We start from the raw sequence: 23355 nt of genomic DNA, 5'->3' as shown, positions 1-23355 counted from the left end.
CTACTAGGAGTAATAGAAAGAGTTCCTTGTCTCTCTCTTGCCTCCTGGAGCCTTTGGGCCAATATTCCAATTTGGGTCTCGCCTGGGTCCTCTTTTGCTAAGTCGCTAAGGAACGCGTGCAAAACACATCTTGGGCCACTAAAACACCTTGGAAGTGACTGCTAGGAGTAATTAGAAGAGTTGCCTGTCTCTCTCTCGCCTCCTGGACCTTTAGGCACAAATTCCAATTTGGGTCTCGCCTAGGTCTTCTTTTGCTTAGTCGCTAAGGAACGCGTGCAAAACTCATCTCGAGCCTGTGAAACACCTTGGAAGTGACTGCTAGGACTAATAAGAAGAGTTCCCTGTCTCTCTCTCGCCTCCTATCGCCTTTGGGGCCAAATTCCAATTTGGGTCTCGCCTAGGTCTTCTTTTGCTTAGTCGCTAAGGAACGCGTTCAAAACTCATCTCAAAAATTTTAAACACCTTGGAAGTGACTGCTAGGACTAATAGGAAGAGTTCGCTGTCTCTCTCTCGCCTTCTGGCGCCTTTGGGCCTAAATTCTAATTTGAGTCTCGCCTGGATCCTCTTTTGCTTAGTCGCTAAGGAACGCGTGTAAAACTCATCTCGGGCCACTACACACCTTGGAAGTGACTGCTAGGACTAATAGGAAGAGTTCGCTGTCTCTCTCTCGCCTCGTGGTGCCTTTAGGCCCAAATTCCATTTTGGGTCTCGCCCGGGTCCTCTTTTGCTTAGTCGCAAAGGAATGCGTGAAAAACTTATCTCAGACCATTGAAACACCTTGGAAGTGACTGCTAGGACTAATAGGAAGAGTTCTTTGTCTCTCTCTCGCCTTCTGGCGCCTTTGGGCCCAAATTCCAATTTGGGTCTCGCCTGGGTCTTCTTTTGCGGAAACGCTAAGGAACGCGAGAAAAACTCATTTGGGCCACTGAAACACCTTGAAAGTGACTGTAGGACTAATAGGTAGAGGTCCCTGTCTCTCTCTCGTCTCCTGGCGCCTTTGGGCCCAGATTCCATTTTGAGTCTCGCCTAGGTCCTCTTTTGCTTAGTCGCTAAAGAACGAGTGCAAAACTCATCTCGGGTTATTGAAACACCTTGGAAGTGACTGCTATGACTAATAGGAAAAGTTCCCTGTCTCTCTCTCGTCTCCCAGAGCCTTTGAGACCAAATTTCAATTTCGGTCTTGCCTGGGTTTTCTTTTGCAGAAATGCTAAGGAACGCGTGCAAAACTCAGCTCGTGCCACTGAAACACATTTGAAGTGACTGCTAGGACTAAAAGAAAGAGTTCCCTGTCTCTCTCTCGCCTCCTGGCGCCTTTGGGCCAAAATTCTAATTTGGGTCTCGCGTGGGTCCCTCTTTGCTGATTTGCTAAGGAACACGTGCAAAACTCATCCCGGGCCACTGAATCACCTTGGAAGTAACTGCTAGGACTAATACGAAGAGTTCCATGTCTCTCTCTCGCCTCCTTCGCCTTTGGGCAAAAATTCCAATTTAGGTCTCGCTAGGGTCCTCTTTTGCTTAGTCGCTAAGGAACGCGTGCAAAACTCATAACGGGCCACTGAAACACCTTGGAAGTGATTCCTAGGACTAATAGGAAGAGTTCCCTGTCTCCCTCTCGCCTCCTGGCGCCTTTGGGACCAAATTCCAATTTGGGTCTCGCTTGGGTCCTCTTTTGCTTTGTCACTAAGGAACGCGTGCAAAACTCATCTTCGGCCAGTGAAACACCTTGGAAGTGACTGCCAGGACTAATAGGAAGAGTTCCCTTTCTCTCTCTCGCCTCCTGGCGCCTTTGAGCCCAAATTCATATTTGGGTCTCGCCAGGGTCCTCTTTTGCTATGTCGCTAAGGAACGCGTGCAAAACACATCTCGGTCCATTGAAACACCTTGGAAGTGACTGCTAGGAGAAATAGGAAGAGTTCCTTGACTCTCTCTTGCCTCCTGGCGCCTTTGGGCCCAAATTCCAATTTGGGTCTCACGTGGCTCCTCTTTTGCTTAGTCGCTAAGGAACGCGTGCAAAACTCATCTCGGGCCACTGAATCACCTTGGAAGTAAATTCTAGGACTAATAGGAAGAATTCCCTGTCTCTCTCTAGCCTCCTGCGCCTTTGGGCAAAAATTCCACTTTAGGTCTCGCTTGGGTCCTCCTTTGCTGAGTCCTTAAGAGACGTGTACAAAACTCATCTTGAGCCACTGAAACAACTTGGAAGTCACTGCTAGGACTAATAGGAAGAGTTCCCTGACTCTGGGTCCACTTTGAGTCTCGCGTTGGTCCTCGTTAGCTTAGTCGCTAAGGAACGCGTGCAAAACTAATCTTGGGCCAGTGAAACACCTTGGAAGTGACTGCTAGGACTAATAGGAAGAGTTCCCTGTCTCTCTCTTGCCACCTGGCGCCATAACTACTAGGAGTGGAGCTGTAGTTGCAAGCCCTAAACCAGCAGAAAAGAAAGTAAATGATGTAGCAGAAAGAAACATTGAACAAGATCTGCAACAAGGAAATTTTAAGCTATTGAAGAAACACTATTCAGAAGAAAAAGAAAAAGTTCCCATGAATTCTGAAAGGAAAACCAAAAAGCAACTCTTTGAGGAAGCTTGTAAGCCAATAGATCCAGAAAAATACAAGAGGCTGCCCTATCCTCAAAGAGTTCAGAATCCTAAACAAGAGGAACAATTTGAAAGGTTTATGAATGTCTTTAAGAAATTACAAATCAACATTCCTTTTGCAGAAGCTTTGGAGCAAATGCCTTCATATGCAAAGTTCATGAAAGAACTACTTTCCAGAAAAAGGAAGCTAGAGCATGATAAAACAGTACCTTTGACAGAGGAGTGCAGTGCCATTCTCAAGAGAAAGCTTCCTCAAAAGCTGAAAGATCCTGGATCATTTAGCATTCCTTGTGAAATAGGAAACTGAACTGTGGGAAGAGCATTGTGTGACTTGGGAGCAAGCATAAATCTGATGCCATTAGCTGTTCTACAGAAACTTGGCATAGAGGAAGTGAAGCCTACCAACATTACACTGCAGCTAGCTGATAGATCATACACTATCCATATGGAGTTGTTGAAGATTTATTAGTTAAAGTTGACAAGTTCATTTTTCCTGCAGATTTTGTAATTCTGGACATGGAGGTGGATTCTAACATTCCTTTGATCCTAGGGAGACCATTTCTTGCAACAGGGAGAGCTTTAATAGATGTGCAGAAAGGTGAACTTATGCTTAGAGTTCAAGATGAGAAGGTAATATTTAATGTGTTTGAAGCTTTAAAATATCCAATTGAAGATAGCACATGTATGAAGGTAGATATATTGGATGCTTTCATTACACAACACCATATTAATGAAATTGATGAACTTGCTGTGTTAGAAGAAATAATATCTGCAGGAAGCAACAAATCTGAACTTCTGCATGAAGAATGCATTAAGGAAGTGCAGCAGCAACTAGAAGCTCTGCCAATTCCAAAATCTGCAGAAAATTCAGTGAAGGAGAAGCTAGAAATGGATGATAAAGTGATCAGGACAGCTTGCGCGTGGTTACTCACGAAAGTGATCACGCGCAGCCCTTGACCTCCTGCGTTGCCACTATTCTGAATAAAAGTGAATGTTCCAGAGAAGCCTTCAACTCTGCAAGTTGCGCGTGGTTACTCTTGCTCTTGAAAGTGAACACGCGCACTACATAAAGCTTCTGCGTGGTTACTCTTGTGAAGAAAAGTGACAACACGCAGAACTGGGGTTTCTATATATACATGATTGAAGCGCGAAAACCGGGATCTTTTGCTCATTTTCTGTTTTGTTAGTTAGATTCTCGTTGAGAGAGAGTGGAGAGAAGATTGGGGTCGAAGCTTGAAGCTCCAAGAAGAGGGATCGGATTGGAGCTCGTGGCCATGGCTGCTCTGCATTCTTCTTCATCTTCTTCTTCTTCTTTCTCTGTTTTTGTTGCAATGTGTGCTTAATTTCCCCTAGTTAGGGGTTTATGGAACTCGAATTGATGTATTGATTCGACTTTATCTTCTGAACTTTAAGTTCTTGGATTAATTGAGTTGTTAATTCTGCTTTTCATGCAATCTCTGAATGGAAATTCATTTGATTAATCAAGAGGAATCTTTACCAATGGGAATTGGATTGTTTGCTCCGATCTGAATTGGCAACCAGAGTTTAGGGATTTCTTAGGGATAAGGAGACCTAATTCTGCAATCTTATAGTTCTAATTCTTAATGCAACCTGAAATTGAATCTCACCTAAGGGATTAGGGAGGTTTAGTGGATTGTTAGGGTCAATGAGTTAAGGAATTAACCTTTGGCTAGATATATGTGAAACTGATTGTCAATTATTCAATTGCTTGAATGTTCAGAGGATTTAATTGGATTGATATTGATATTCTTGTGAAGTAAATTCCTAACTATCCTTCATTGCTATTTCATTTCATCACAAATCTTATACTCTGTTTCTTTGCAAGTTCTTTGCTTTAATTGCTTTGGTTTATTGCTGTTATATGTTACAAATCTCCTTCAAAAATTCGTATGGCTCAAATGGTTATAATTCTGTGAAGTGGTACTTGAAACCTAAATTCCCTGTGGAGACGATATTCTGATCTTAAATTTACTCATCACTTGCTGCAATCCTAGTGCACTTGCTAGTGTTAGATTGCGAACAACAAGTTTTTGGCGCCGTTGCCGGGGAATTAGAGTTTCAATATCATTAGTAACATAAGAATAGTTAGATTGAGTATTTTGTTCTCTGAATTTCTGTAGTAGTAGTTTGTAGTTAGACATTTTGTCCATTCTGCATAATTCTGCAACTTTTAAACTTGTGTTTCAATTACTTTTACTGATATTTGCTGCATAATTTTCGTGGTGCAGTTCTGAATACTAACTTGTAGTCTACTTTTGCTTCATTTTGAATTGTATATGCGTGGCAAAAACAAAAACAAATCAACTCTAGTCTTTGATCCTGACATAGACATAACCTTAAAAAGATTGAGAAAAGAGTCTAGGGCAGAAAAAGCCATTGGGAGTGATAGTGAGTTAGAAGCCGTCCATTCTCCAGAATCTCAGAGTAATCCTAGAGTGAAAAGAACACCTACATCTTTGAGACAACTAAATTCAGAAATAGAGATGGCAGAACAAAATAGAATTAGAACATTAGGGGACTATGCAATTCCTAACATGCAAGGTTTTAACTCTTCTATAATCAGGCCAACTATTCAAGCCAACCATTTTGAGATTAAACCTGCTTTATTACACTTAGTCCAACAAGATCAGTTTTCTGGTGGAAATTCTGATGATCCTAACTTACATATTTCAAATTTTTTACAGCTATGTGACACCATAAGAATAAATGGGGTTAGTGAAGAAGCCATCAGACTGAGACTATTTCCTTTTTCCTTGAGAGATAGAGCAAAATGCTGGTTACAAGCTCAACCACAAGGAAGCATCACAACCTGGACAGAACTTGTGAATAAGTTTTTAACCAAGTACTTCCCTCCATCCAAAGCTGCTAAGCTGAGAGGAGAAATTACATCCTTTGTTCAGCAAGATGGAGAATCATTGTATGAAGCTTGGGAAAGATACAAAGAATTGCTAAGAAGGTGTCCACATCATTGTATTCCAGATTGGATGCAATTAGAAACTTTTTATAATGGGATGAATGCAGTAACAAGAACAATGGTTGATGCTGCTGCTGGAGGTTCATTAAATACAAAGTCCTTAGAAGAAGCTCAAAGGATTATTGACATGATGGCATCTTCAATGTATCAGAATTCAAACTCAAGGAATCAAGGAAGAAACTCTGGTCATGAAGCTAAAGTTCTGGAAACTTTTCTTGCACAAAATCAGCTACAAAATCAAATGTTTTCAGAACAATTAGCTGCCTTAACACAACAAATCAACAATCTGCAAACAGGGAGTATGCCTACCAGTCAGCTAAGTTGTGATTTTTGTGGAGGAAACCATGCAAATGGTGCATGTGAGGCATCCACAAGTGAACCACAAGAGCAAGTGAATTATATGAATAATTTTCAGAGACAACAACCATCATATCCCCCTGGATTTCAATTTTCAAATAATAGAACTCGACAGTATTCTAATTGGAATAATCAATATTCTGCTGCAAAGAATTCTAACTCAAATTTGCCTTTTTCTAATGCAGGTTCAGCAACACAACAGCCTTATTTTCAGAGGAATTCATCCACTCAACCTCAAGGAAATCAAAAATTTTCCAGACCTATGAATGAAAGGTTGACTGAGATGGAAGAGACTATGCTGCAATTCATGAAGGTGACTCAAACAAGCTTCAAAAACCAAGAAGCTTCCATGAAGAAACTAGAAACACAGATCGGACAAATAGTTGAACAAATATCAAGCAGGGATGAAGGAAGATTTCCAAGCAACACAGTAATCAATCCTAAAGAACAATGTCAAGCCATAACTACAAGGAGTGGAGCTGTAGTTGCAAGCCCTAAACCAGCAGAAAAGAAAGTGAATGATGCAGTAGAAAGAAACATTGAACAAGATCTGCAACAAGGAAATTTTAAGCTATTGAAGAAAGACCATTCAGAAGAAAAAGAAAAAGTTCCCATGAATTCTGAAAGGAAAACCAAAAAGCAACTCTTTGAGGAAGCTTGTAAGCCAATAGACCCAGAAAAATACAAGAGGCTACCCTATCCTTAAAGAGTCCAAAATCCTAAACAAAAGGAACAATTTGAAAGGTTTATGAATGTCTTTAAGAAATTACAAATCAACATTCCTTTTGCAGAAGCTTTGAAGCAAATGCCTTCATATGCAAAGTTCATGAAAGAACTACTTTCTAGAAAAAGAAAGCTAGAGCATGACAAAATAGTACCTTTGACAGAGGAGTGCAGTGCCATTCTCAAGAGAAAACTTCCTCAAAAGTTGAAAGATCCTGGATCATTTAGCATTCCTTGTGAAATAGGAAACTGCACTGTGGGAAGAGCATTGTGTGACTTGGGAGCAAGCATAAATCTGATGCCATTGGCTGTTCTGCAGAAACTTGGCATAGAGGAAGTGAAGCCTACCAACATTACACTGCAGCTAGCTGATAGATCATACACTTATCCATATGGAGTTGTTGAAGATTTATTAGTTAAAGTTGATAAGTTCATTTTTCTTGCAGATTTTGTAATTCTGGACATGGAAGTGGATTCTAACATTCCTTTGATCCTAGGGAGGCCATTTCTTGCAACCGGGAGAGCCTTAATAGACGTGCAAAAAGGTGAACTTATGCTTCGAGTTCAAGATGAGAAGGTAATATTTAATGTGTTTGAAGCTTTAAAATATCCAGTTGAAGATAATACATGTATGAAGATAGATATACTGGATACTTTCATTACACAACACCATATGAAAGATTTTGATGAACTTGCTGTGTTAGAAGAAATAATATCTGCAGGAAGCAACAAATCTGAACTTCTGCATGAAGAATGCATTAAGGAAGTGCAGAAGCAACTAGAAGCTCTGCCAATTCAAAAACCTGCAGAAAATATAGTGAAAGAAGAGCTAAAAAAGGATGCTAAAGAAGAAGAAAAGCAAAGGCTAGAACTGAAACAACTCCCTTCACACTTGCGGTATGCATTTCTGGATGAGAATCATGAAAATCCAGTTGTGAAGAGAATTTTAAATCCTTCATTTTGTAAATCCTGTTGGTATAAATCATGAAAATCTGTTGTGCAGATCTGAAAGGTATAAATCCTTCATTTTGTAAGCACAGAATTTTATTTGAAGAGAATTTTAAACCTGTTGTGCAGCCACAAAGGAGGTTAAACCCAGCCATGAAAGAGGTAGTTAAAAAAGAGGTCATAAAGTTGTTAGATGCAGGAATAATATACCCAATTTCTGACAGCAATTGGGTAAGTCCAGTCCAAGTTGTTCCAAAGAAAGGTGGTATGACAGTGGTACCTAATGAAAAGAATGAACTTGTCCCTACTAGAACTGTGACTGGATGGAGAATGTGCATAGACTATAGAAAATTAAATGATGCAACCAGAAAAGACCATTTTCCACTACCATTTGCAGATCAAATGTTAGAAAGACTTGCTGGACATTCATTTTATTGTTTTCTTGATGGGTATTCAGGATATAATCAAATAGCTGTAGATCCTTTAGATCAAGAGAAAACTGCATTTACATGTCCATTTGGAGTCTTTGCATATAGGAGAATGCCATTTGGTTTGTGTAATGCTCCTGCCACTTTCCAAAGATGCATGCTTTCTATTTTTTCTGATTTGGTAGAAAACATCATAGAAGTGTTCATGGACGATTTCTCTGTTTTTGGTGATTCTTTTGATGATTGTTTAGCTAATCTATCCACTGTTTTGCAGAGATGTCAAGATACTAACCTTGTGTTAAATTGGGAGAAGTGCCATTTCATGGTACAAGAAGGCATTGTCCTTGGTCACAAAATTTCAGAGAAGGGAATGGAGGTGGACCAAGCTAAAATAGAAGTCATTAGTAAATTGCCTCCACCTGTCAATGTTAAGGGAGTTAGAAGTTTTTTAAGACATGCTGGTTTTTATAGAAGATTCATAAAAGATTTTTCCAAGATTGCTAAACCCTTGGGTAATTTACTTGTAAAAGATGCAGATTTCATATTTGATGATAATTGTTTGCATGCATTTTCTATTTTAAAAGAGAAACTGATTTCTGCACCTATTCTTACAAAACCAGATTGGAAATTACCTTTTGAACTCATGTGTGATGCAAGCGATAGTGCAGTGGGTGCTGTTTTAGGACAGAGGAAAGATAGGAAATTACATGCTATCTATTATTCAAGCAAAGTGTTAAATCCTGCACAAGTGAATTACACAACAACAGAAAAAGAACTTTTAGCTGTTGTACATGCTTTTGATAAGTTCAGATCATATTTAATGGGTTCAAAAGTGATTGTATACACTGATCATGCTGCTCTTAAATATCTTTTGACAAAACAGGATGCAAAGCCCAGATTATTAAGATGGATTCTACTCCTCCAAGAATTTGAGCTAGAGATCAAAGACAAAAAAGGGAAAGAAAACAGTGTTGCTGACCACTTGTCAAGATTACCACTTGAAGTCATACCATTTGGAGTGGAACAAATTAAAGAAGAATTTCCAGATGAAAGCCTATTCAAGATTGAATCACAGCCCTGGTTTGCTGATATAGCCAACTTTAAAGCTACACACCATGTTCCAAATTGGATGAATTGGCAGCACAGAAAAAAATTCTTCCATGATAGCAAATATTATGTTTGGGAAGATCCACTACTGTTCAAAATTGGAATAGATGGATTGCTAAGAAGGTGTATACCAGAGGAAGAGCAGCAAGATGTTTTGTGGCATTGCCACAGTTCAGAATATGGAGGACATCATGGAAGTTCAAGAACAGCAGCAAAAGTTTTGCAATCTGGTCTTTTCTGGCCAACTTTGTTCAAAGATGCTAAGAACTATGTGGAAAGGTGTGATAGATGCCAAAGAATGGGGAATATATCTAGAAAACATGAGATGCCATTACAAAATATACTTGAAGTAGAATTGTTTGACATGTGGGGAATAGACTTCATGGGTCCTTTCCCTACCTCATTCTCGAATGAGTACATGCTTGTAGCAGTGGAGTATGTGTCCAAATGGGTGGAAGCAATTCCTACCAGAACCAATGATGCTAAGACTGTTATTGCATTTATCAAAAAGAACATTTTTTCAAGATTTGGAGTGCCCAGAATTCTGATAAGTGATTGAGGAAGCCATTTCTGCAACAAATATCTAGAATCAGTCCTAGAGAAGTATGGAGTAAAGCATAGAATAGCTACACCCTATCACCCTCAAACAAGTGGTCAAGTGGAGGTTTCCAACAGAGAAATAAAACAGATTTTGGAGAAAATAGTTAGTAGTTCAAGGAAGGACTGGTCTAAGAAAGTGGATGATGCTTTGTGGGTATACAGGACAGCTTTCAAGACACCAATTGGCATGTCTCCTTATCAATTAGTATATGGAAAAGCCTGCCATTTACCAATGGAACTAGAACATAAAGCTTTTTGGGCTGTGAAATGGTTGAATTTTGATCAAGTGAGTGCAGGAAATAAAAGATTGTTACAGCTGCATGAATTAGACGAGTTCAGACTCAATGCATATGAAAATGCCAAAATGTATAAGGAAAGGACCAAAAAGCTGCATGACAAGTTTATTCTAAAAAGAGATATAAAACCTGGGCAGTCTGTTTTGCTTTTTAATTCAAGGTTGAGATTGTTTTCAGGGAAATTAAAATCTAAGTGGTCTGGACCTTTTGTGGTGAAAGAAGTATTTCCATATGGTGCTGTACTAATAGCAGATCCAAAGGATGGGAGAGAGTTCAAGGTGAATGGACAAAGACTAAAAATCTATCATGGAGGTCAAATTGAGAAAGTCCAAGTGTGCTTGAAATTGGTTCCTCTTGAGTGAGGAACAACTAATGTCAAGCTAGTGACATTAAAGAAGCGCTTTGTGAGAGGCAACTCACATTTCTAACCCAATTTAAGTTTTCTGCATTAATTTTGAATTAACAGTATTCATAAAAGTCAAAATCTGAACTTTTCATCTTGGTTACCTTGCTGAATTTGATGTTTGGAATAAATCTGGTGGCTGAAACAAGAATGCAGATTGGAATTAATTAGAATGCTTAAAGTTCTTGTACAGTCTGAATAATAGTTATCAAATTCTGCAAATTCTCTGCAAAATACAAAGTTCTGCATCATACACATCATATTCTGTAATTTTGATGCAAAAGATAAATTTTGAAGCATGCTAAATCTGTCATTTGTAGCGAATCTGATAAATGCAATTGGACTTCTACTATAATGTGTTATGGAAAAGTCAGAATAGCATTGTGAATATGTTAAGTAGAAATTCTACAGAATTCAGCCTTGGATGAATGTTGCATATGTAATTAAAGGTGAACATGATGAGGGAAATAGGTATTTTATATGGTGAGTGTGTATTGGAATGATTATGATTTGTTAAGTGAGCCAATTAAAGTTTGGAGAACTTGGATTGATGAAAGGAATCACTCTTTTGCAGGAAAGCAATCACGCAAAGATGGAATTCTGAGATTTCCCCTCTGGAACAATCACTCTCGCTGATGAGAGTGATAACGCAGAGGCAGATGAGAAAAACACACTCTCTGGATCACTTCCTTTCCTTGTCAAGAGTGATCACGCGCAGGTAAGTATAAAATATTTCATAGCGCGTTACTCCTTTTACTGATAAAAGTAACTACGCTCAAGCAATAAGCTTGCGCGTTATCACTTTGCCCAGCAATAGTGATAACGCGCATTGCATTCAAAATTTTCAAGTTCTCTGGAACACTCACTCTGCTCGACAAGAGTGACAACGCAGAATTTTATTAACAAGGGAACGTTCACTTCTCACTTAAAAAGTGGGCACGTGCACACGCGTGACCCCAGATTCAATATAAAGGAACCACGCTCACATCCATTTAAACCTAAATCCCATTCTCTGCATTCTCTGAAATTGTATTTAGGGTTTTTCTTTGCTGCAACTCTGAAAAAAAAAATGTCAAAAATGGCAAGTGGGGAAATACCTTGAGCGTATTCGATTTAAGGAACTTTAAATACTGTGAATAGGTTTTCAAAGTCATTCAATCTCCTCTGTTAACATATTTACATCTGCATTATGCGAAAAATCTGAACATGACTTTGAAAGAAATAGAAATATTCCAGTTGCCATCAACGAAAATACTCTTTGCATGAAATATTTGAATGTTGATATCTGAACTGAGTTGTATGGAACGAATTACTGTTGTATATTGCACTGCATGATTGTACAGATACCATACTGATAGTCCTGCATTAAACTGATCTTTAGTCTTTGATGATAATGAATGAGTGCACTGTCCTAATTGTATGTGATTCAAAGAAACAATAGGCAATATTCTGGATGAATTTTATTGACAGAAGAAAATTTGTTTTAGGAACCATTAGTAGTTGAATTTGGTTGAAAATTGTGATTCTGATGAGGAGGATGCTCAAGATGACTAGCTTAGGATTTTTATTTTCTTTTCTCTTAATTCAAATTTTCTCTTGATGGTTTTGTAATTAAGTTTCAAACTTTTTGGTTTCATTTTAGAATTTGGATTTGTAATTTGCACACTTGGTATATTTTGGTTTCATGCTAATTCTGAACAATTATGTTTTGAACACACATTAATTATGCAGAATTCAATCCCTTTTTCACTTGCTAATTGACGAAATTTTTGGTGTTTTGTGCAGAAAATGTCACACTCACACAACACTCACACACATTGGCTGATGACACCTGCACAAGCTTCCATGAAAGGGGGGTTATTCTTTACCTCTTGATTCATGTGTTAGCTACACAATACACTGAAAATTTACTGATAATAGTCTAGGTTATGAGCTGTTTTCTGCAAATTAACTGCAAGATGAGTGACAATTTTGTGAATTCTGTGTGAATTTCTTTTTAAGTTGTTTTTCCCATTCTCAAAATGAGATCACACTTGTATTTTCAAAAATGAGGCAGTTGCCACTAGGTGCATAAATTTCTGAAAAGTGCATTGTGTTTTCATTAATCCACATGATCACTTATAATACCTAGTGAGATTTGAGCTGTCTAATTCTTTTCTTGTGTGATTAATCATATTTGGCTGTATTCTCTAGAACTTGCCCTTGTTCTTAATTGAATATGCATGCTACAGTTTTCACCCACATGATAGAGGCCATGTTTGATTATACCTAGTCAGCCTAAAGGCCTTCCTTTATGATTGAATGTCTTAGTTCACCCTTTTGAGCTTAATATCCCTTTTCTTGAAATTACCTCATTATAAAGCCTTGACTGAAAAACCAATTTTTACCATTCAAAAGATCAAAGGCATAATGAGTTTAATCAAGAATGAGTTTTAAAACTAAGTTTGGGGTGGCATCCAGATTTTAATTGCTTGAGGACAAGCAATGTTCTAAGTTTGGGGTGGGAAATAGCATGCTATCTAAGTTGGAGTTCAACAAACCAGAAAGAAAGAACAAAAGTGCTGCAGCAAAATGAAAAATTTATGAAGCAAAGCTGTGAAAAGAACAAAAATGTGAGTTCAAAAGAAAAGAAGTGCAGCAAAGTGCTGCAGAAAAAGAAAAAGAATATCAAAGAAGAAGATAGTGACTGAAAGCAAGAAAAGAGATGAAAACTCTGCTACAAGAAAAATTCTGTTTGCTGCATAAGTGAGAGAATTAAGGAGGAATAATGCAGATCCAGGCTAGTTTTAAAACAAATCACTCAAAATGCCTCTGATCTTTTGAAATTGCATGTATTGTTTTCCATTTTCTTTGATACCTACCTTAACCTTAGCCTTGTTATAACCTGAAAAAGTCCTCTAGATGTGTGATTAATTGTACTAAGCAGAGGAGATGGAGAAATTGGGCAAGCATATGGTAGAGTGCAGTGAAATTGATGATTTAGAGTGAAAACAACACCTAAACACTGTTGAGTGATGAGAGAAACACTTCCAAGTGAGCTGTGATCATGTTGATTAATCTGTGAAAGGAATGTGTGGAAAACTCATCTCGGGCCACTGAAACACCTTGGAAGCGACTGCTAGGAGTAATAGGAAGAGTTCCCTGCCTCTCTCTCGCCTCCTGGCGCCTTTGGGCCAAATTCCAATTTGGGTCTCGCCTGGGTCCTCTTTTACAAAATCGCTAAGGAAAGCATGCAAAACAGATCTTGGGCTACTGAAACACCTTCGAAGTGACTGCTAGGAGTAATAGGAAGAGTTCCCTGTCTCTCTCTCGCCCCCTGGCGCCTTTGGGCAAAAATTCCAATTTGGGTCTCGCCTGGGTCTTCTTTTGCTTAGTCGCTATGAAACGCGATCAAAACTCATCTCAGAAAACTGAAACACCTTGGAAGTGACTGCTAGGACTAATAGGAAGAGTTCCCTTTCTCTCTCTTGCCTTTTGGCGCCTTTCGGCCCAAATTCCAATTTGAGTCTTGCCTGCGTCTTCTTTTGCTTAGTCGCTAAAGAACGCGTGCAAAACTCATCTTGGGCCACTGAAACACTATGGAAGTGACTGCTAGGAGTAATAGGAAGAGTACTCTGTCTCTCTCTCGCCTCCTAGCACCTTTGGGCCCAAATTCCAATTTTGGTCTCACCCGGGTCCTCTTATGCTTAGTCGCTAAGGAACGCGTGCAAAACTCATCTTGAGCCACTGAAACACCTTGGAAGTGACTGCTAGGAGTAATAGGAAGAGTTCCCTGTCTCTCTCTTGCCTCCTGGCGCCTTCGGGCCAATATTCCAATTTGGGTCTCGCGTGGGTCCTTTTTTGCTTAGTCGCTAAGGAACGCGTGCAAAACTCATCTCGGGCCACTGAAACACCTTCGAAGTGACTGCTAGGAGTAATAGAACGAGTTCCCTGTCTCTCTCTCGCCTCGTGGCGCTTTTAGGCCCAAATTCCAATGTGGATCTCGTCTGGGTCCTCTTTTACTTAGTTGCTAAGGAAGGCGTGCAAATCTCATCTCAGACCACTAAAACACCTTGGAAGTGACTGCTGGCACTAATAGGAAAAGTTTCCTGTCTCTCTCTCTCTCTCTCGCCTCCTGGCGCCTTTGGGCTCAAATTCCAATTTGGGTCTGGCCTGGGTCCTCTTTTGCTTACTCGCTATGGAACGCGAGCAAAACTCATCTCGGGCCACTGAAACACCTTGGAAGTGAATGCTAGGACTAATAGGAAGAGTTCCCTATCACTCTCTCGCCTCCTGCCGCCTTTCGGCCCAAATTTCAATTTGGGTCTCGCCAGGGTCCTCTTTTGCTTAGTCGCTAAGGAACGCATGCAAAACTCATCTCGGGCTACTGAAACACCTTGGAAGTGACTGCTAGGACTAATAGGAAGACTTCCCTGTCTCTCTCTCTCTCTTGCCTCCTAGCGCCTTTTGATGAATCCATATTTCACTAGTATTTTACAATAGTTTTTAGTGCAATTAATAAAGAAAACATGCTAGAAATAGTAGAAAACCCTTAAAAAAATAATAAAATGTTGCATGTCACTTTTAAACATAGTTATTTTCATATTCATTGATTTTCTATGTAAAAATTGACATTTCAAGTATGCTTTTGTAGGGAATTCTAAGCTAAGTTCATGAGGATTGGATGATCAGAGGAAAAATAGAAGAAAAGTAGCAAAAATTGGAGGAAAGAAGTTGATAATTGAAGAACAGCCTCTGAGTGATCACTTTCGCTGGTGAAAGTGATCACTCCAGAACCATAAAATGAAGAAAAGCTTTTGTGTAATCACTTTTTCTGGAAAAAGTGAGCGTTCCAGAGAGTCCTCCAAGAAAAGTAGTTGCGCGTGTTCACTATTGTCCACAAAAGTGAACACGCGCAAGAAGGTAGCTTCTGCGTGTTCACTATTTCTAGCAGAAGTGAACACGCGCATGACATCAGTAAGGGAAGCTTCTGTGTGGCTACTATTTTCAACAAAAGTGAACACTTTGAAGTGCGCGTGGCTACTATAACCAGCAAAAGTGAACACACGTAAGTGGAAATGAAGAATTAGCCTCTGCGTGATTACTATTGCTGGAAAAAGTGATCACGCCAACAGAGCGGGAATACTATAAAAGGCAGTTAGCTCAGGAATTTAGGAGTTTTTTGTTCATTTTTTATTTTCCATTTGTTTTTGTTGTTGAGAGAGTCAGAGAGGGAGATTGCGGACGAACACCAAGCTTCATTTCTTGAGGGATCAGATTGGAGATTGGCTTGAAGATGTTTCTTCTTTGTTCATTCTCTTCTTCTCTTCTCTTCTCTTTTTGTAATGTTTGCCTAAACTCTTTGTGGTTAGGAATTGTGAATCTGAAATGGAAGTGTTGAATTGATTTTGGATCTGAACTTTGAGTTTTAGATTGGATTGAGTGATTGATTCTGCTGTTAAAGTAGTGATTGAATGGAAATTTGATCAACTAATCATAGAGTAACTCTTATCAATGGGAATTGAATTTGTTTCTCAGATCTGAATTAATTGCCAAGGTTATTGGTTTCTTAGGGATAAGATATCTTAATCTTGCAATCTTTTGGTTTCTCAAACTTAATGCAGCATTTGATTGGATTAGATCTAAGGGATTAGAGTGATTTGATTAGATGTTAGATTCATTGAGGCAAGGGATTGTCCTTTGATTAATATAACGTGAAATTGATTGTCATTCAATCTAAATGCTTGAAAGTTCAGAACTTTATTAATTCAATGTTGAAGTTTTTGTGAAACAATTTCCTAACTACTCTTTCTACATTTGTTTACTATATATTTTTGTACTAAATGTTCTGTTTTACTTTCTAATTTCATTTTTGATACATTCATACCAAATCCATCTGAAATTTGTAAAGCTCAACTAATTGTGATCTTGTGAAGTGGTAATTGAGAACTTTATTCCCTGAGGACAATACTTGGAACTCAATTTGATTCTAAGATTTTTTTATAACTTGCTACAACAACACTAGTATACTTGCTAGTCAGTTTACTTTCAGTACAACAGCAGTTGTAATAGTAACAGTAAGCCAGGAATATCATCAGGAAATTCACAAACCACTGGAATGTTTTCCAACTTCTCTTCTCCTTTGGCTTCAACAGTGGCCAAAATAATATAGGCTTGAGCTTGTTCTACCAAGACGCCTACCTGGTTTATAGTACGAGACTCTGGATGACTCAATTCAGTATGTTTAGGAATATCAAAAACTGAGGTCTTCTCTTGGCAATCTAAAAGGACATGATTGGCAAAGAGCCAATCCATTCCCAGGATAACATCCAGGTCGGAAAGAGGCAAGCATATCAAATTAACAAGAAAGCTCTTGCCCTCTATTTGAATTGGACAATGTAAGCAAATGTGGGATGCGGTTACGGGATTATTAGCAGGGGTAGAAACAACAATATCACATTTCATGACAAGAACAGGTAATTTTAATCACCTCACACAAGATTCAGAGATAAAGGAATGTGTGGCGCCTGAATCAAACAACATATTAAGGGATGTCCCATTTAGAATGCGTGTACCTTGGATTAGGTTTTCAAATTGAGCAGCTTCAGCACCACTCATTGTAAATACTCTTCCTCTTGTACTAGGTCTTCCTACCGATGTTCGAGATACGTTGACGGGGTTTTGACTTCTTACCTCACTTTGATTACTGGGATTCCTTTGGCCTTTACTTGGGTTCCTTTGGTCTGTTCCCACAGAGATAGTGTCATTGCTGCGGGTAGGTTGTCTACAGAAGCGACCAAGATGGCCCGTCCTTTGACATTTAGGACAAGGGTTAGGATGCTGATGGCATTGAGATTTGAAATGAGGACCTCCACAGTTGTAGCATGTCAAGGGTGGTCGACTTACACTTCCACTACTTGACCTCTGGCTTTTTACAGGTTCACTCCAATAACTCCTTGTTGGCATAAAATATGGCTTACGTCTTTCCTGAACTTCTTTACCTTTTGAACCGAAACTATGAGTGGGGCGATAAGGACCAGATTGCTTTCATAGAGTTTGGTGAGCTTTGGTGTCATTCTCATAGATTCGACATCTGTCCACCAGGGTTGGAAAATGTTGGACTTGTTGACAGCTAATAGCTTGCTTGATATCAGGTCGAAGTCCACTTTCAAACTTAGAACACCTAGATCGATCATCAGCTTGAGCAAACTATGGGCAGTATTTTGACAGTTCGTCAAACTTAGCTGCATATTCTCCGACACTCATCTGTCCTTGAGTCAGAGATAAAAACTCTTGCTCCCTCCTCCTACGAATGTCCTCCGGGAAATACTTTTTGAGGAACCGGCGGCGAAATATGGTCCACTCTACCATGATTCCTACTAGCATGAAAGCTGCATAGGTTACCTTTTCCTCCTCGGTGCAAACCATTCCCTCATATATTTTCTCCAATTCTTCTATCCAAAGTTGAGCACCATCAGGGTTAAACCCGCCTCAGAACTACGAGGATTTATTCTTGCGGAATTCAGACAATCCACGATTCGGAACTGGTTCATTCTGCCTTTCTAAGATATCTATTACTCTCCCCAACAAAGTTTCCATGACATCATCCCCAACTCTCCTAGCCATAACTTTCTGAAATACAAGTAAGCACATTATTTCTAAAGAATCATCACTATTATAACAGAGTCACAACATACTACCACACAAGTCAGAAGGGCTTTCAAACAATTCAAAGACTCACACATAAGTTAGGCAGTTAGGCCATGCCCAAGGCCTTAATAGACCAAACTGCTCTGATACCACTTAATTGTGACGCCTAAAAATAGCAGGATTTTTTTTTTTCAAGTACGAACATAATCTCTCTCTTCATAGAGAGTTTTAATCATACAAATAATATTCCGTATTCCATAGACAATCATCATTTCACTTTCCATTTTCAACCACATAGTGGGATAAAGACAAACATAACTCGTGACATAAAGGTACCTCAAGGTATTAAATATCAATTTGGCAGAAATAATAAAGTATTCAGATAGCGTCGAGAGCAACAAACATTAACCCAATCCATCAAATAGAATCACAACATAAGTAAACCAAACGCCCTACGAGCAGTCCCACTAGGACAGAAACAAACAACAAACGTCACTCATAAGGTGAATAATCCTCAATGGGATCAGACTCCTCAGAAGATGTCGGGGAAGCAGAGCTAGAGGAAGCAGCGTCCTCAGTGTCCTCTTCAATCCATCCAGCAGTGTGAGGTGGCGAATGGACGATAGTGAAGGGCGAATAGGTGTTTGGGTAAGTAGGGAGCATGTGGGGTAGTACATCATCATTCCTCACTGAGGGTTCTGCCATATGGACATCTCTCTCAGTGGCCACAGGGGGTGGAGTAGGATCCTCAATAGGGAATGGTACAGATGCAGGTACTGGTCTAGAACTGGGAGTACGGGGATCAACAGACATGGGAGAAGGAGTAGTTGCAAGTGCAGGATAAGGTAGGTGAGAATTTCCAGGTGGGGTGGAGAAAACAAGCTTGATGGGGGTGTCAACCATAAAGTGGGTGGTCCATGAGCGTCCGACATCCTGTCCATGAATCACTCGTGCCATTCCATGGAAGATGCTTTGCTGTGCTGCAGCGTCGAACTTCCAAACGTCCTCCTCAGATGGCAGGATCCATACCTTCACTCGGAAGCTGGTCATCTGTATAAGGCATATACAAAAGTACAACAACACACACAAACAGGGGTGAGTTCTCCAAACACAAACAAACATTCAATAGCCGTACCCCAAGGAAGGTGGCTTTTCACACCATCACCCAAACCACATCATTATCTAATCTCAAAACAAACATCGGTACAATATAAGTCGGTTCATACTTCTCATAGATAATTCCTAGGTTCATCAAACTAATAATGCACATGATGCATGAATGCAAGTTTCTTTCCTCGCTATCCATCCCTCGAATGTTCGTTTTAATGCATATGGTATGCATGGGGATCCCTTACTCTACTGCCAGCGACTTGCTTAGCATTTAGTGTAGAGTTAACAATTTCATATCCAAGTCGTGTGGCGATCGGAGGACTCCATTCCCTGCATCACAATTGCACAGAAAAAAAAATTTATATCATTATTCAAAAACACCCAAACTGGTGCTGGCCCCAAACTGGATCTCTTCGGGAATGGACCTCAACGACCCTAGGATGTGGAGTTCTTGTCGGGCTTGGCTAAGGTTTGCAAGTATGGTCACGACCCGGCCACAGAGAGCTCTGCTGCGCCATCTAGGTCGATTGTTCCCCCTTTCGCCACCCCCGTAGGTCTACTCGGGACTGAACCTCCAATACCTACAGTTGTGCCTCTGTTATGCCATCAAGTCGTTCCAAAGAAATGTTATAATGCATGGAGCATGATTTTCTTTTCTCTCCTTAATGTTTTCTCAATCTTGGATCACATGGAATTCAAAGCACAGAATCAAAGCCCTCACAAGGCCTGCTCAATCATTTTTCACTTTCTCATCCAGCATAAATTTGTTAAACAACAAGGTTTAGGAATTACATACAAGCTTCCAATCCCATCAATACACATCCACTATTTCTCAACACATAAATTTCAGTAATTTTGACATAATCCACTCAGATTTTCCTCATCCAATTCCATTATAATAATTTACTATATCACCATCGCTCATTTTATCATTTCCATCGTTATTAACTATACTACTTCCTATTTAGATATGACTTGTTTCCACTTTCCTCTTTCTCTCTGGTTTTTTCCATTTATTTATTTTCTAATTACTTGTATTGATTCCCGACTACTTATTTAATTCAAGGTTACTTAGTTTAGTTCTAGCTCTCTTTAGGTTTATTAATATTAAGTCCTCACGCGATGGGTTCTATTAAGTAGCTAATAGTGAGATCTTTCCAAGAATGACTTTTATCAATTAACTACTATGTCCAGACCTTTAATTACTATCTTTTTAGTTTGGGTAAACTTTTCATCAAAAAGGGCTGCACTTGATTTTCCCCTTTTATTCCTTATATAATGCAATGAACATGATGCATGATTCATCTTAATACTCACAGATCGAGGTGCAAACAGCAAACGTACCCTATCATTATACAATCCTTATCACTCATATTTCATCAAAATTAACACAATTTCAAGTACAACTTTTAAGATTCCTTATCATCAAAACCGAGAGTGAATAGTTCTCACTTTCTTGTCCACCACAAATTCCCAAAGCACCACATGCATGAAACTTTTTAAACCAAGTGGAAACGTACATCACAATCAACTCAATCATCCATCATCCAAACTAGTGAGCAACCATTTTCATGCAAATCACACAAAATCCAACACGGTTTTCAAATTCTAAAGTGTAGTTCAATTTTTTTCCATATGGTTTGAGTGTCCAAAAATTAAGATTTTCCACCACAATTACCTTTTTCTTTTTGTGTGACTTCCCTTTATAATTTTACTAACTTTCCTTAAACAAATTTTTTTGAACTTTAAGTACAACATTCTAGTCTTTTACATGAAAAATCAAATCTGTCCAGCCTTTCCACTAAATTTTCGTCAAGTTAAAAATAGGTAACACAAAGGAAATTAACATGCAATGACATAGTTTCATCGTCCAAGTGCAGGGGCAACATTTTCAAGTGACATTCAAACTTCCAAGGGAAAACCGAAACACTTAGGGGCTGAAATCAATATGCAATGGCTTCCATTTCACATGCAATCCATGGTTTATTGAATACAAGGGTCAATCAACATTTCAAACAAAGAATCCAGCCAAACAAAGGTGAATTCGAGGCATGCACAAAGGGATCCAAAGCATTTCATGGTTAAAATTCAACATGCAAGTGAAAAGATATGTTAATCAAGTTCACGGTTCATGGTTTCAAGGAAGAATTATCATTAATTCAAGGATTGCACCAAAGGAACATAAAAATCGAGACCTGCACAAGGGAAAATCCACATCTACACATCAAAGTTTCAAGCTTTTAAGGAACAAAGTTGATTAAAAGTGGAATCAAACTCTTTAGAATGTAACTGAGGCATGCAAACAAGGAAATCCACACACTTTTCGGATAAAATTTAACATGCAAGTTCAGATTTGAAGTTCTTCAAACATGCAGTCCAATATACACTATTTTTCAAAGGGAAAATAAGCAAAAACAGCCAAGAAAGGGGCATGCAAACACATCTATGGTGAGAACTCCCCCTTGCCTTGAATGTGTTGAAAATTTGAGAGCAAAAGGAGTTAATCTTGGCTGGTTCTTCAAAAGACAGGTGCTGGACTGAGAGGATGAGTTTCAAACTTCAATCTTTCTCCTCTTGGTTAGGTTATCTTCCTCGGTTCTTTGAAGAGAAAAGGGGAAAAGCTTCAAAATGGTTAAGATCAAAGTGAAAAAGGAAGTTTTAGGAGCTTTTGGTTTTAGGCTTCCATGGTTCTTCAAATCAAAGAAGGAAAAGGATGAGAAAGCTTACCTCCTTGAAGGAATAGTCACGATTTTGAAGAATCAAGCAAGAGAATGCAAGGGTGAAAGCTTGGAGCTCCTTGGCTTGTCTTGAAAGGTTGAGAAAATGAGAAATTTTGAAGGGATTTAGGGAGAGAGGGGTCTCGGTTTCTTTGAAGAAAATGGAGAGAATGGGAACTTGAAAGAATTTTGAGAGAAAGAGTGGGAGGCTCACGATTTTTAGAGTAAAAAAAAGAGAGGATATAAGGTAGCTTGACCTATTTATATGAAGTGTTCAATTTTCCTTTGCCAAATGTAACTTAATGCTCACGGTTCGGGCTTGTGGGACAAGATTCAAATGCCAAAACTACACAAAATTGATTTGAAGCAATTTGGAAGTGAAATTTGGTGAAAAACTTGAATAATAAGGGTGCCACAGTTTTTGTGCATGAATAGTGAATTCTTTTTGCAAATTTCCAAGTTAAGTAAATACATTTTGGCAAGCAAAATGCATGGAGGAATGCGGAGGCTACATGCACACGGTTTGGAGTAGAATATTCCAAGAATTGCACAAAATTCTAAAGGCTAGATTCTAGGCAGCAAATGCATGCAATGTGATTGGCCGACGAGGAATTTGATGTGACGAGATTGACTTTTGAAGGGACATTTGACATGGTGCAAATTTCAAGAAAAGCATTTAATTAAAGTAATCATGATGTCGGCCTTTCAGAAGACAAGACAAGAAAGTTTCGGAATAATTATGTCTACAAATCGGGAGGCAAGAATCTTTTTGCATGAAATTCTAGTGGCCGATACTAGATTTAGAAATCTTTACAGTAATGATTACTAGATTTCATGAGATTCCGTGCAGAATTTCGACGGCTAAGAAATGATTACAAAATCTTAGCAATGATTACAAAATCTCACGTTTTTCAAGGCGGATAATTTTGATTTGACAATTTTTTAAATAAGACAAAAGTTTAAATTTTCCAGATAAAATTATCAGGGGCATTGCAGACAATACAGCTGAACATACTCAAAGAAATCCTTGGACGATATTGAAACCATATATTGCATGCAGTTACCCTAAAATACTGAACTTAGAAATAAATCAATATTCTATCAAAATAAAATAATTTAACCTCTATCTAATTATTCCGATACTAATGAACCAGAATAAGCAAGAAAGTACGATTCAAGGGTCGCTAGCTAAATCAGGAGAATCGGGGCATTACACTTTGGCGCGCAATAGAGCGTGGAAACACATAGCAGATGGCGTAGCAACGCAGAGCTGAGCACATGGAAGAAGCGTTCATTGAAGTGATGTGCGTTGAAACGCACATCACTTGAAGCCTTGGTGTGCAAGAGCGCGTTGCAACTCATAGTAGTTGCAGCCAAGGCGCGCAACCGCGCGCCTTCACTCCAGCCACTGCACGTTTTGGCGCAGAATTCTGCAATTTTTATAA

At 39.0% G+C, this 23355-nt stretch overlaps 1 non-coding gene and 1 pseudogene across 1 annotated transcript; one reads left to right on the top strand and one right to left on the bottom strand.

The window, feature by feature from the left end:
• LOC113851956 overlaps positions 1–23355 on the top strand; it is a 121652-nt pseudogene that overhangs the window by 68466 nt on the left and 29831 nt on the right.
• Positions 5486–5592, bottom strand: LOC113853424. The gene has a single exon (XR_003502596.1). It is a non-coding gene; the product is annotated as a small nucleolar RNA R71 (small nucleolar RNA).

The sequence above is a fragment of the Abrus precatorius genome, unplaced genomic scaffold (assembly GCF_003935025.1).
Source record: "Abrus precatorius isolate BTA unplaced genomic scaffold, Abrus_2018 Scaffold10, whole genome shotgun sequence".
Lineage (NCBI taxonomy): Eukaryota > Viridiplantae > Streptophyta > Magnoliopsida > Fabales > Fabaceae > Abrus > Abrus precatorius.
This window is presented reverse-complemented; position numbering and strand designations above follow the sequence as displayed.